This window comes from Callithrix jacchus, chromosome 1, assembly GCF_049354715.1.
Source record: "Callithrix jacchus isolate 240 chromosome 1, calJac240_pri, whole genome shotgun sequence".
NCBI lineage: Eukaryota > Metazoa > Chordata > Mammalia > Primates > Cebidae > Callithrix > Callithrix jacchus.
Window position 1 is genome coordinate 100,481,162 of NC_133502.1, and position 12,406 is coordinate 100,493,567.

Sequence of the window (12,406 nt, forward strand, 5' to 3'; positions counted from 1 at the left end):
TAGGCTGTAGTGCAAATTTTTAATCACATGGTAATTGAAAATAGTTTCTTTCATATACAAGTTAATGGCAATCATTATTTCCTATTGGTTGCAAGGGCCCAAATGTTACTAAAAGTGCGCTGTATGGTGTAAAGCAAGCTTTTCTGGGGTTACTTAGGTAATTAAAATCCCAAATTATACTTGTTATATGAAACAAAAAAGTATGATAAAATGCATTCATTAGGCAAATAAGGAATGCAAGCCCTTAGTAGTAACTGAGTACCTACTAAGTGACTTAGTAGTAATACTAACTGAGGCAGCCTTGTGAGCTGAAGGCTTAAGCAAAGTACTACTGGGAAAAACTCTCCCCTCTTCATGTTAGTCTTGGAGAATTTCATGCAGACGACAGAATTTTCTGACTCCATTTAATTTTGTAACTTCTCATATTTGAACTCATATTGGTTAAATGTGTCACCTTCATTTGTATCTGTGCTGTGTTAGAATGACATTTGACACTATCATCAGAGATGAGAGACAGACTGGTAGTATGAAAGGACAAAGAAAGACAACCTGGATCTTTTCTAATTGTAGCCAAGATACTATCTCTAAGACAACAGGGCAAGACACCTGACCTTGACTTTTATGAGCCTCTGTTTTCTTTTCTACAGAATGAGGGGAGCAGTCTCTCCAGTTAGCCAGTGCTGTTCAATGGAGCTTTCAGAGATGTTGGAAGTGTTCTGATTTGTGCTGCCCAATACAACAGCCATGAGCCATATGTGGCTTGGGACTAGCTAGTATGACAAGAAAACGGAATTTTTTATATTGCTTGATTTAAATTATTTTAAATTTTAACATAAATAGACCCACATGGCTAGCACTTACCATACTGGACTGCAGAGAAAAGAATTCCTAGAGTTCTAACCAACTCCCAAATTCTGGGATTTTAAAACTAGCGTACATGTGAGATGTGTTAACTCTAGGTTTTTCTGCATAAAAGTCCTTTTAAGCATCAAAATCCATTCTGTGTTCTCAAACACTGAAGTTTCCATTCAGCTTTCCAATTTAGCTGAAAGATGAGCAAAGGTACGTGTAAACAGAAAAGCTCCCAGGGGAATGAGCAGCATCTCAATAGGGCTCTTGTCAGTTGAGCATTCCAGCAGACTCCTAGAATATATTACCCTTGTGAACTATTCTCCTGCAAAGGCAGCTGAAGACACTCTCAAATATTGCTGGGAGGCTGGAGCCTTCTTCCCAGTCTTTCCTGATGCAGGCTCTTGTTTCCAGCTCATGAGGCACACATACCTATAGTGGGACTGTACCTGTATCTGCACGAAACATGATGACATGGAGATTTAAAATCACTGGTTCACTGACCTAATAGAGACATCCCAGCCATGTATGGCAAGATCCTTAAAGCCAGACAAGAGTAAAAAGACAGATGGGAATTGCCACATTGCCTCGGATTATGTGTATGCAGGTAAGCACTTGATCCAGTTTGCCAGCTGGCAAGTGTGAATTTAAATTGGTCAGCATGCTGTTCTGTTCTGAGAGTTTGAGGCTCTCCTAAATTATCATCCCTAGGACTGCTGCATTCATAGCAGCTAGAAGAGCTGAAGGAGCTGAATTATATGTTGAGCTCTGGTTAGGTTATTCCCTGAGCAGCAGACCAGCTTTCTCCAAGTCTGCTTTATGCTTCAATGCTCAACCCATGAGCCCACATAGCTTAATGTGTAGAAAGTTACCTTGAGGGAATCACCTGGCACAAAGATTTGGTAACACCTACAAGTTGCCAATTGTTCTTTCTATCTTTTCCCCTAAAAGATTCAGACATATGCAACAGTGAAGCCAAGAAGAAGGAATGGAGGCTTTAGAGGCAGCCTGCTGAGTGACCACCCAAGGTCTCACATAGATGCCAGCCTGTCATCCTCAGAGTTCTGAGCAGCACAGAGGATCACAGGAAGCAACATGGTGAACTGCAGTGCTCTCACTTTATTCAATGCCATAAATGTCATGGACAAAGACACTTATAAGTGGCATCAGACTGAATAAGTGTTGACCCCTAGCTCAGAAGTTGTGCTGAAACTCCTCCAGGGTTGGCATTTGAGGAATTCTGTCAGGACTGGCTCCCAGTAGGGAAGCTCTCTACATCTGGGCACCCAATTATTGTCCTAAGATGTATTTTATTTCCCCTCTTCTCATATCTGGTGGCATTCAAATGGTTATCAGTCATCTATTCCACAAATATTATTGCTGACACTACCAGTTCCAGGAACTGTTTTGGCAGCAAATCAAACAAGCCTTTTTGAAGCCTATATTTTGATGAAGAGGGTGGGGTGCAGGTGAAACAGCAAATAAATAAATATTTAACAGGTTGGGTAGTAGAAAGTGTGCCAGAAAGAAAAGTGGCACAGTGAGGATGATAATAAATGAGGGGTTGCTATTTTTTATGTTAGTCAGGGCAGAATTATCTCTCATAAGAAAACATTTGGATACACATCAGATGGAAGTGAGAGAATAAACTATTTTATTAAATGGGGGAAAAGTGTTATAGGCAGAGGGAATACCTAGTGCGAAGGCTCAGAGGCAGGAGGATGTTTAGTGAGAATGAAGAGCTGCAATGAGACAATGTGGCTGGAGAGGTGTGGGTGGGGGCAAGTTAGAGAAGGTGAAATAGGAGTGTGGGTATTGGTCCATTCTCACATTGCTATAAAGACATACCCAACACTGGGTAATTTACACTTAAAAGAGGTGTAGTTAGCTCACAGTTCTGCAGGCTGCACAGGCATCTTTACGGAGTAAAAGCTTCTGGGAAGAACTCAGGAAACTGACAATCGAGGTAGGTGAAGGGGAAGCAAGCACGTTTTACATGGCTGGTGGGAAGAAGAGAGCAAAGGGAGGAGTGCTATACACTTTTAAAGCAAGCAGATCTTGGGAGAACTCTATCACAACACAGCACGGGGAGGATGCTGCTAACCCATTAGAAACCACCCTCATGATCCAATCACCACCCACCGGGCCCCTGCTCCAACACTGGGGATTACAATTTGACATGAAATTTGGGCGGGAACACAAATGCAAACCATAAGTATATATTCTTGTGTGTGCATGTCTGTTGAGTATGTGTTGAATGTGGGTCTATGTGTTGAGTGTATGTGCTGAGTGTATATATTTTCTGAGTATGTGTATGTACATATGAACATGTATGCATGTTCTCTACACATGTGTGTAGAGAGTGTGTGGTATATGTGTGTTGAATATATGTATGTGTTGAGTGTGTATAAATGTGTGTACATGTGCATGTGTGTAGTGTGTATATGTGTGTTGTGTATGTGTGTTGAGTGTGTTTGTGTATGTGTGTGTATGCATATGCGTATGTGTGTTCAGGGAAGAATGTGTAGGGGCTTACAGGCCATTGCAAAGAATTTGGCTTTTACTCTGAATGAGACAGGAAACACTGGAAGATTTTGAATATGGAACTGGTTATGTCATAACTTAATAATGTTTCACTCTGGCTTCTACATGAAGTGCAGTCTATACAGGGATAAAAGGGGAAGTGACAACCAGTAGGGGTAGCATAAGTTGTCAGAGTCTGGATGTATTTTAAAGGTAGAGCTAACAGGATTTCCTGAAGAATTGGTTGTGAGGTGTGAGAAAATAAGAGGATTCAAAGACAATCTAGGGCTATTGTGAAAATAATTTTTTACTGCTCCATCTTTGTAGATCTTAACAGAAGGAATGGCAGAAGTTTGCCTAAATAAGGTACATGGGCAGATGTCTAGGGCTTTCCACAACTGTTTTAGCAAAGAAGAAGCATCCATCAAGTCAATTTTTCTGATCCAGCAAACAGCACAGGTCTGGGAGTCAAAAAGACTGGTAGTGCATAGCCTCTCAACCACCCATTACCTTCCCTGACACATTTATCTATACTGGATCTCCACTGATTCATCATACAGGAATGCCTAAAGAATTAAATGAGGTAAGTAAAGTACCAAAGATAGGGTCTGGCATGTAATCAGCATTTAGTACAGCCATACCTACAAAAACTAATTTCTATTATCATGCATTACAAATTATACAATGTATAAAATCAGAGCAATGAGCACATTATTTTTTATGTTGGTATCAGCTTATGTTTATAAAAAGCTGAGTTTTGCTCTCCCCTTTCTGAGCCCCTAGAGAGTGAGAGGGTGAAGGAGGTGAAGAGTAGTACCCACCAGGACAAAAAATAACTCTTAAATAAAACTATTTTTTATCTCCCTTTATAGCGGTGCAGCTGCAGCCTGGGAGCTCACATCAGAGTCTATCATAAAGCAGCTTTATTAAAAATAACAATAATAATGAAAGGATCCAGGTTAATTCCAGCTATTGACCCTGTGGGTAGCACTTATACAGGCAAAAGAGAATGCTTTTCAATGCTGGTATTGATTTTCATGTATAACTCCCTCCTCACCAAATCCTCTTCTCACTGCAGCCAGCATAAAAGTAATCATTCTCTTTATAATCATTCCTTCAAGTGAGACCCCAAGCCAATTGTAGAAGAAAGAAAAAAAGTCTGGAAGGAGAGCCCTGCAGCATATCGAAGTATCTCCTTTTATGAGCAATGACTTCGAATGGCTCCAAACCCAAAAAGCTAAGTGCCCTGAAAACAGGTGAGACGTGGCAAATGCATCAGTAAGGCTGACTTTCTGCAAAATCCATTAAGGGTGTGTTATGCGGAATGGATTGTTCTGTAGCTGAAGGAGCCTTGGAATGGAGTGAATGGAATCACCTCATCTGTCTCTCTCTCTCTCTCTCTCCTTATTTCTCTCTCCGTCTCTCTCTCTCCTTCCGTATCTATCATCTATCTATCATCTATCTATCTATCTATCTATCTATCTATCTATCTATCTATCTATCATCTATCTATCTATCTATCTATCTATCTATCTATCTATCTATCATCTATCTCTCCCTCCTCCACCCCAAACACAGAAACACAAAGCTCAGCTTGCCCCACTTTTCTCCCCACCCAGACTCTGTTTTACACCTCAATGGGCCACATCTTCATGTGTATGGACACTCCAGCCCTTTTGTCCAAGTTCATTCCAAAGCCCCTCACCGTCTCAACTGGCACCCACCATCAGGGCAACCCTTGAGCCTGGGGATGCGCACTCACTCCCACAGCCTGGTATGTACTGTGGGACACTCCAGCCCTGGGAGCAGGTCCATGTTTTAGGGCTGAGAATTTCTGGTTCCTGGAATGCTCAGAGAATGATCTTGAACTACACCATGCAATACAGTAGCCACTAGCCACAGATGGCTATTGAGCTCTTGAAATGTGGTTGATCCGAATTGAGATGTGCTGTTAAAGTAAAATATACATTGGAATTAGAATACTTAGAACCAAAAAAAAAATAGAATCTAAAATATCCCAATTTTCATATTGATTTCATTATAAAATTACATTGGATAGGTTGCTAAACTTAAGTTCTTTAGTTTCTTTATGCTTTTCTCATGGCTACTACAACATTTCAAATCACATGTGGCTCACATTATGTTTGTATTGGACAGAGCTAGTCTAGACCAGTGGCTCGCAAAGTGTGATCCTCAAACCAGCAGCATCGGCATCACCTAGGAACTTACCAAAATGCAAATTCTGAGGCCCACCCCCTATTTACTGAATCAGAGCTCTGGGCCCAGCCATCAGCTTCTGATCAAGCCTCCCAAGTGATGGCAATGCAAACCTTTAGTCTAGAAGTGAGAGTGCAACTATATGTAGAGAATTGCAGAGAAAGAACCAGAGCTGGACCCTCAGAAGATTCAGTGCCCCCTCCATCCAGTTCCACACCAAGGGCAGTTCTAGTTCTGCCCTTAGCCCTCCCCACCAGTGCCTGCCTTTGGTTGTCCTACTACCTCCAAGGAGATGTATTTATTCAACGGGTTCAGTCACCTCGCTAAACAAAATCACTCGCTTAGGTCGGCAAATATTGACTCAAGCTGTTACGCTTTTATGTATTTCAGCAACTCCCAATTTCGAGGGCTCAGCAAGCAAACAAGAACAGGTACAGGAAGTGATTGTGGTGTTCGGGGCCCCTGTCTGTTTTTGTGCAGCTGATGCCTGTTGGCCACTGTGTGAGGCTGGTTACTAATGACCTTGTAAAGGAGCACTCTGCAGTTGATAAGCCAAAGGCTTTAATAGAATACAAATGCATTTTACGTTTCCACTTGAAGAGTTTATTTTAATTGTGTTTTGAAATATACTGTACCCTAAAGGCCTCTCTTTACCCAGCAATGTACATCCTCAAAATAAAACCCTGCAAAGAATGGAATGCATAATGGGGTGCCGTGTAATGGGCAGTTTTGAATTCAGTTTGAAGGAGGGCTGCTGGCATTCTTCTGCATATATTTAAATAGATCTCAGCAGCTTAGGAGGAAGAAAAGGATCTGTGAACTCATCATATGTGGGTGTAAAGAATTGGACAGTGTTGGAAATTCCTTACAGCCTTTTGTGTTTTCTTTAACTAGCCTCTTGGTTCAATTTTAATGATGAGAATAGAAAGTTTTTTAGAATTTCTGATGCTAGCTAGAATGCTGGGGGGTATAGCCAGAGGTATGAGACTTCATCACGCACAGGGTTGGGAGATGGATGTGAGAGGTATGGGGGGAAGGGTTTGTCAGCCTCAGAATTGTAGAATTGCGGGAAAGAGACGAAAGAACAGATAAGGCAGAGGAAAGCTGGGGTTCCCAAAGCCTTGTTCATTTTCCATTCCTCTTCTTTTCTCTCTTTCTTCATCCCTCCTTTTCCCCTTCTGAAATAGTATGCAGGCAGAGAACCACTGAAAGGAAAAAGGAAGAAAATTGACCCCCTGAATAAATCAAGTGCACTGTCTCCCCCTACTTCAGGCACATGTTCTTGCAAACACATCCTTACATATCACACATAGCATGCTCAGGAGGTAATGAATGCACACATACATTTGAGATATGTGAGAAGATTCTTTAGCTCCAAATCTAGAGCAAAATATCAAAGAACATTGTTGCCAAAGTGACACTGACCCTGAAACCATTCAAAGATTGGTGCTTTTGGGTTTCCTGTTTAAAGTAATCATTAGTGGGATGACTAATCAACTAACAGAAGGCACCGAGTAAGCACCATAAATACTACCATTATGGCTGCTTCTGTAGGGAAGACTTGTACACTGAAAGCACTCTGTGATTGGAAGATCCGCTTTCCTTTTTTTTTTCTGTCATTTAGACCTCAGTGATGTGATCAAAGCAGCACAATCATAATTAACCCAGTGCTTATTTTCAGTCATTTTTAAAAAATTATAAAGTAGATAATTTACATAGGATGCACCCCTCAGTAAGTTAATACTGAGAGCTCTTAGAAACCATTTCTCTCTTTCTCCTTGCTCTGCCTGTCTCTTTTTCTGTGAGTTTTTCTTCCTTGACATTTCAAATGAAACCTGGTGATGAAACAAAGTTCAGTTCACTGACCAGCTGATCTGCTGCCTAGGGATGACCCATGATTTTGTTACTGAGAGCATGTGCTAGTTGCCAGAGCTTCGACAGGAAACGCAGTTCCAAGCCACGGCCCCACTGATTTGCCCTGATTTTAGATAGCAGTCTGTGTTTTCTCAGTGCATGGTTTTGGAGGGTCCTGGGGTCCAAAGGCCCAAATAGATTAATCTGGGATGCTGAACTAAACATTCTGGGTTCAAGTCTCATCTGGGGTGCAAACACACTTTTCTAGTAGAACTGAGCCTTATGACAATTCTTTAGCCCCAGATGCTTCTATTTGAGGGAATTCAAAACAACACATTAAGTATTATGTTGAGACTCTTAAGTTACATGGATATGGATGCAGGAATTTTCTCTTCAAACTGTGATAGTTACAGACAAAAAATAATTTGAGGTAGGACTGATTCAGTCATAAATATAAGCTAAAAACCATATCCACATGATGGGTCACTTCTATAGTCAAGTTCTTCAAAGTGTCATCCCGAGACTTGTGAAACGTGGAAATTCTCATTCCCATTCCCAGTTACTGAGTCAGAATCTCCAGGGTGGGACCCACCAACTGAAGGTTAAAGTCTGAAAAACATGACTCTGGGCCAAGAGCCAGAAATTAATATTTTGTTGTTGTTGCCTTTTATTTTTCTTCCTAGATTTATGTATGTTTTCCCTCAAAGTGAAAAGAATTTTATTTAATTATAAAATCATTTATGTTCATTGTAAAAAATTTCTGATAAAGGAAAGGTTAGATAAGTTAAAAATCACCAGTAATCCCACTACTCAAAGATAACTATTGATCAACGCTATCATTTTTATTTATTGTATGTGAATAGAGACCACTCTGTGAGCAGAGGTGCTGCTTTCATAGAACTGTAAGTTGTTAACGTCATGAGGGAACCTGGAGGTTATGTGGGCCCCACTCCCTTCCATATACGGAGGAAAACTGAGTAATTAGCTCTTCATTTATATCAGGGGACAGGTCCTCCTAGTGCCCCAGCATAAATTAACCTAATAGGTGTCCCTACCAGTCTCTCCATTAGATTGAGAATGAAGCATCAGGACCACCTGTCTAAAGGGCTGGTATTCTAGAATAGAACTCTGTGTAGTTTCAAATCTCAAAGAAGCCTAAATAATGTGGGTACCTAATAAGCCTAATAATTTTCCCTTTGGGAGGAAAACAAACAGGTAAAGAAAGTGTTCAAGACCCGTTGATATTACTTCTCCATCCTGGTGAAGTAGGCTACATAATAACTACCATCCATTAGTCAGCTCTCAGTGCAGTATATATAATGGGAAGGCCATTTGTTCATCCACCCAGTCAATGCTTTAACACATTTTTTTTTGGAACATTTAGTTTGAGCCAGATATTACTACTCTAGGATAGTGTATTGGCAAGAAGAAAAATGTACAAATTAGGTGTATCATTTAAATAAACTTGAGCTTCCTTAAAAATAGTCTTATCTCTGGTGTTTTATCTGAGGCTGGGTTTTGTGAGGCTAACAAATCGTATGCCTCTTCCTTCAGTTTTAACGGCAGGTCACCAGATAAACTTAATAAGAATATTCCATCTCTTATTAAGGTGCCCAATATTTGGAGATTATTTTTTAATGAAATATCTTGTTATCATTGTCATATAACTGATGACCTTTCAAATGGAAAGCAAATGTAAATACAGGGACAGGAAATCAGTATACTTCTTTGTAAGACAGAAGAAAGAAAAGACATGCAATAAAGAACAGCAGGGTGGGAAAGTTCTGTGTAATGTCAATTACAGTTTCTGAATGGTGACTTTTAGTTTACCATATATTTTCCCATCATATGCACCATCCCATTTGCTCTTCAGAGTGTTACACTGCCACATACAGCAGCTGACGCTGTTACCCACAGCACTGGTGTGCTGGTGAAAAGTTAGCCAGTGGGTCAACACATGGTGAACCAACAGCATTCAACAAATGGAAGGTATTTATGTTAAGATCAGGATGTGTGTATTCTAGTAGAACACTTTGTGCTCCTCATAGCAAGGGCATCTAATGCCTAGAAGTAAACTTTCAGGGAAGTATTCAGCTCTGGGAAACAAAATGATCTGCCCAAAAACTTAAAAAAAATTTCTTTTTTTAAGAATAAGTGACTTTTTAGGTTATAAGGCTCCATGCCCTTAATTTATTGATGAGTAAATGGAGACTTAGAGAGGTTACATGGCTTACCCAAGGACTGGAAGCTGCGATGCCTGTAGTATTGTTTTTAGTACAACCGTATCTTGCCCAGAGACCTTAGAAAGCATGTCCACATATTATCCCTCTTTAGTCAGTGTTAAAGTTTACCTTAAACTGTGCCTTATGTTTAATACAAGGATCCAACAATTAGATGATAGTGGCAGATATGAGGTTGACTGACAGGAACCTCAGGGTATATATCGAAAAAATAATGTACTCCCCACATACTTGGTAAGCCCACTTAAACTGAGGCTTGAGATTGAAGTGGAAATTCAGGTGGGGTATAGGGTAGGGGTGGGGAAGCTGAGGGCAAGTGAGAACATTTCTGGAAATGGCAGCTGAAGGGACTTTCATAGAAATTGTTGGGTCAATTGACCTCAAAGCAAAAATTAATAATTGATTTTTGCAAGAAAACCATAACTATTGCTGGACCTCTTTACAATAGAACACAAGTTTACTATTTAACATTTTATCCCAGTTCCTAATGTATTGTTAAGACAAGGCAAGGAAAATGGTTTATAAACATATTCCACTAGGAAATGTCTAGACAGCTGTTTTTGTTCTTTTCCTCCTCTCCTTTCCAGTCATCCAAGCTTTGAATGTGAGAAAGAGATGGAAGACCTTCAAACAATAGGCCAAATAAATGTCTTTCACATTCTGGAAGGAAAAAAATGGGTCTCAGGGGACCAGTAAACTGAGTCCAAGTCGGCCTGGAATAGCCACAATACTTTTTGTTCTCTGGACTCCTCATGGTCCCTATCATATTATTTCACTGGCCTTGAAAACAAGTTCTGTGACATTCTGGGGGCCTTTATTTTTTATGGAGATTTACTGCATCCAATGCAAACCTCCTCCAGGGCTCAGGGAGATCTCAGCAGCAAGGAATACAGAACCGCTCAAATCAGGACTAGATGGGGACTTTGAAGATACGGTAAACTGTGTTTTCTTGTTGACAAAATAATCTGAAGCTTTTGTTGTGTGTTTCCATAAGAGACTTCTCAGGCATAAATCAACATGGCAGCAACAACTCCACAAGAATAAGAAACGATAAGTATAGTTTTCAGCACCCCGTAACCACTCATTACATTTATTTCCCAGTTTTCTTTGTTATGCCTTTCCTGTTCAAATCCAAGCCAGCACATTTTTGGCTTCCCAGCTGAAGCAGGAGGCACTGCCAATCAGCAGGAAATATAATACAGATAAGATTCCTATAAACTCTTTTGAACTGGTAAAATAGCTGGATAGGAAATGGATGTTAAATTGTTTACATTTGGCATGAGAAGAAAACGTTCCATTTTTAAATTCAAAGCCTCTGCACCTTTGTAAATGAAAACAAATCACATGGGTCATGTAGTGTTCCACTCTGTAAAAGCCAACAAGCAACTGATAAAAGCTTTTGTAAATCACTAACTTTATCTGGGACTTGCTCAAAAGAGTCATTGCCCAGATTAATATGATGCGGCCCATACTCTCAGTCTCTAGAAAAACTGCACATCAACAGCTGGCTCCCAGCATCCTCTGAGGAGTGTTCTACAAATAGTGGCAAGTTGCTTACATGGGGGTCCAGAAAGCTTTGGGGGAGATGCCTATGCATTCTTATTTTTTACCTTTCTTATTTTAAAAATCTTATGAAGGTATGACAGCATGAGGAATTCAAATGTGTGGTCTGAGGACATTAGCACTGCGAAAAAGCTTTCATCTTGGCAAACATTGGTGCACCCGGCTGGGTTGAAGTGATAAAATCAGTTTGTGAAAATAGAAACTAATTTTAAAAAATGGACTGTTCAATTTCAGGAAACAACCAAGTAGCTTATCCCAGAGAACAAATTCCTGCTTTGTCTGAATTTCTGTATGTTTTTGCCATTTAATCTTATTTCATATAAGCATAGTCTCGACCGTAAATGATGTAAAAATTGTTCAGAATGTGTTAAGCGAAAATAGTTAATAGTTAAGTGGAAATAATTACAAAGCTGAATTAGAGGCAGATGACTGGTCAGTAAGTCTTTTGTCATGGATGGGATGGAAAGCCTGGAATACTTCATCACTGTGGCCACCCATGTGATCAATCTATGTTTTTGTGTCGTGGTCAAGTATATTTTAGAGTCAACCATATGGACCAAGGAAAGGGGACAGACAGCAGGACTACGGTTACATGAAGTTACATACTGGCCTGAATTTTACATTGATAAACCATCTGGTTCTTATTACTAGAACAATGCTGGCTTCAGAATGAGGCAGATAGAGAAATCTCTATGGAAATCTGTGCATCTTTTTAGAACCCTTAGAGCTCTTCTGGGAGGGATATTTTATTCATCCATTCATTCCATAGGGAATATCCTGAGCTGCAATTAGGAATGTGAGACTAAAGATAGCTATCTTCATCAATGTTGACTTCTCATTTATACCCAACTAATTTAATAATTTGTGAATCAGACGATTATTTTCCTTCAAATTATAGGGTAGGTCCAATTTTTTGAAATTTCAAAATGGTGAAGCTTGCATAGGCAGCAGAGGGAGATGTAAGCACCCTGTATTAAGGGCCTTCCTTCATAGCCATTCTCCTGCCATGCTGCATCTGATTACTCCTTTTCAGAAGATGACTCATTGGCAAGATGATACCCAGCCAGTTCCCCTGTCTCGACTTGGTTTTGTAATCATTCCAGAAAGAAGGTTTGAGACCAGACACTTGTCTCTCCTTGCCACCTATTGAGCTTCTTCTA

The 12,406-nt window shown here is 40.2% G+C and overlaps 1 long non-coding RNA gene across 2 annotated transcripts in view; it reads right to left on the reverse strand.

The window, feature by feature from the left end:
- Window positions 1-6,176: 6,176 nt before the first annotated feature.
- The window catches only part of LOC118154488 (uncharacterized), a 73,798-nt gene continuing 67,568 nt past the window's right edge, over window positions 6,177-12,406 (reverse strand). For both annotated transcript variants that reach the window (XR_004744429.3, XR_004744430.3), the window contains exon 6: window positions 6,177-6,794. This is a non-coding gene — a long non-coding RNA (uncharacterized LOC118154488). The remainder of the gene's footprint in view (window positions 6,795-12,406) is intronic.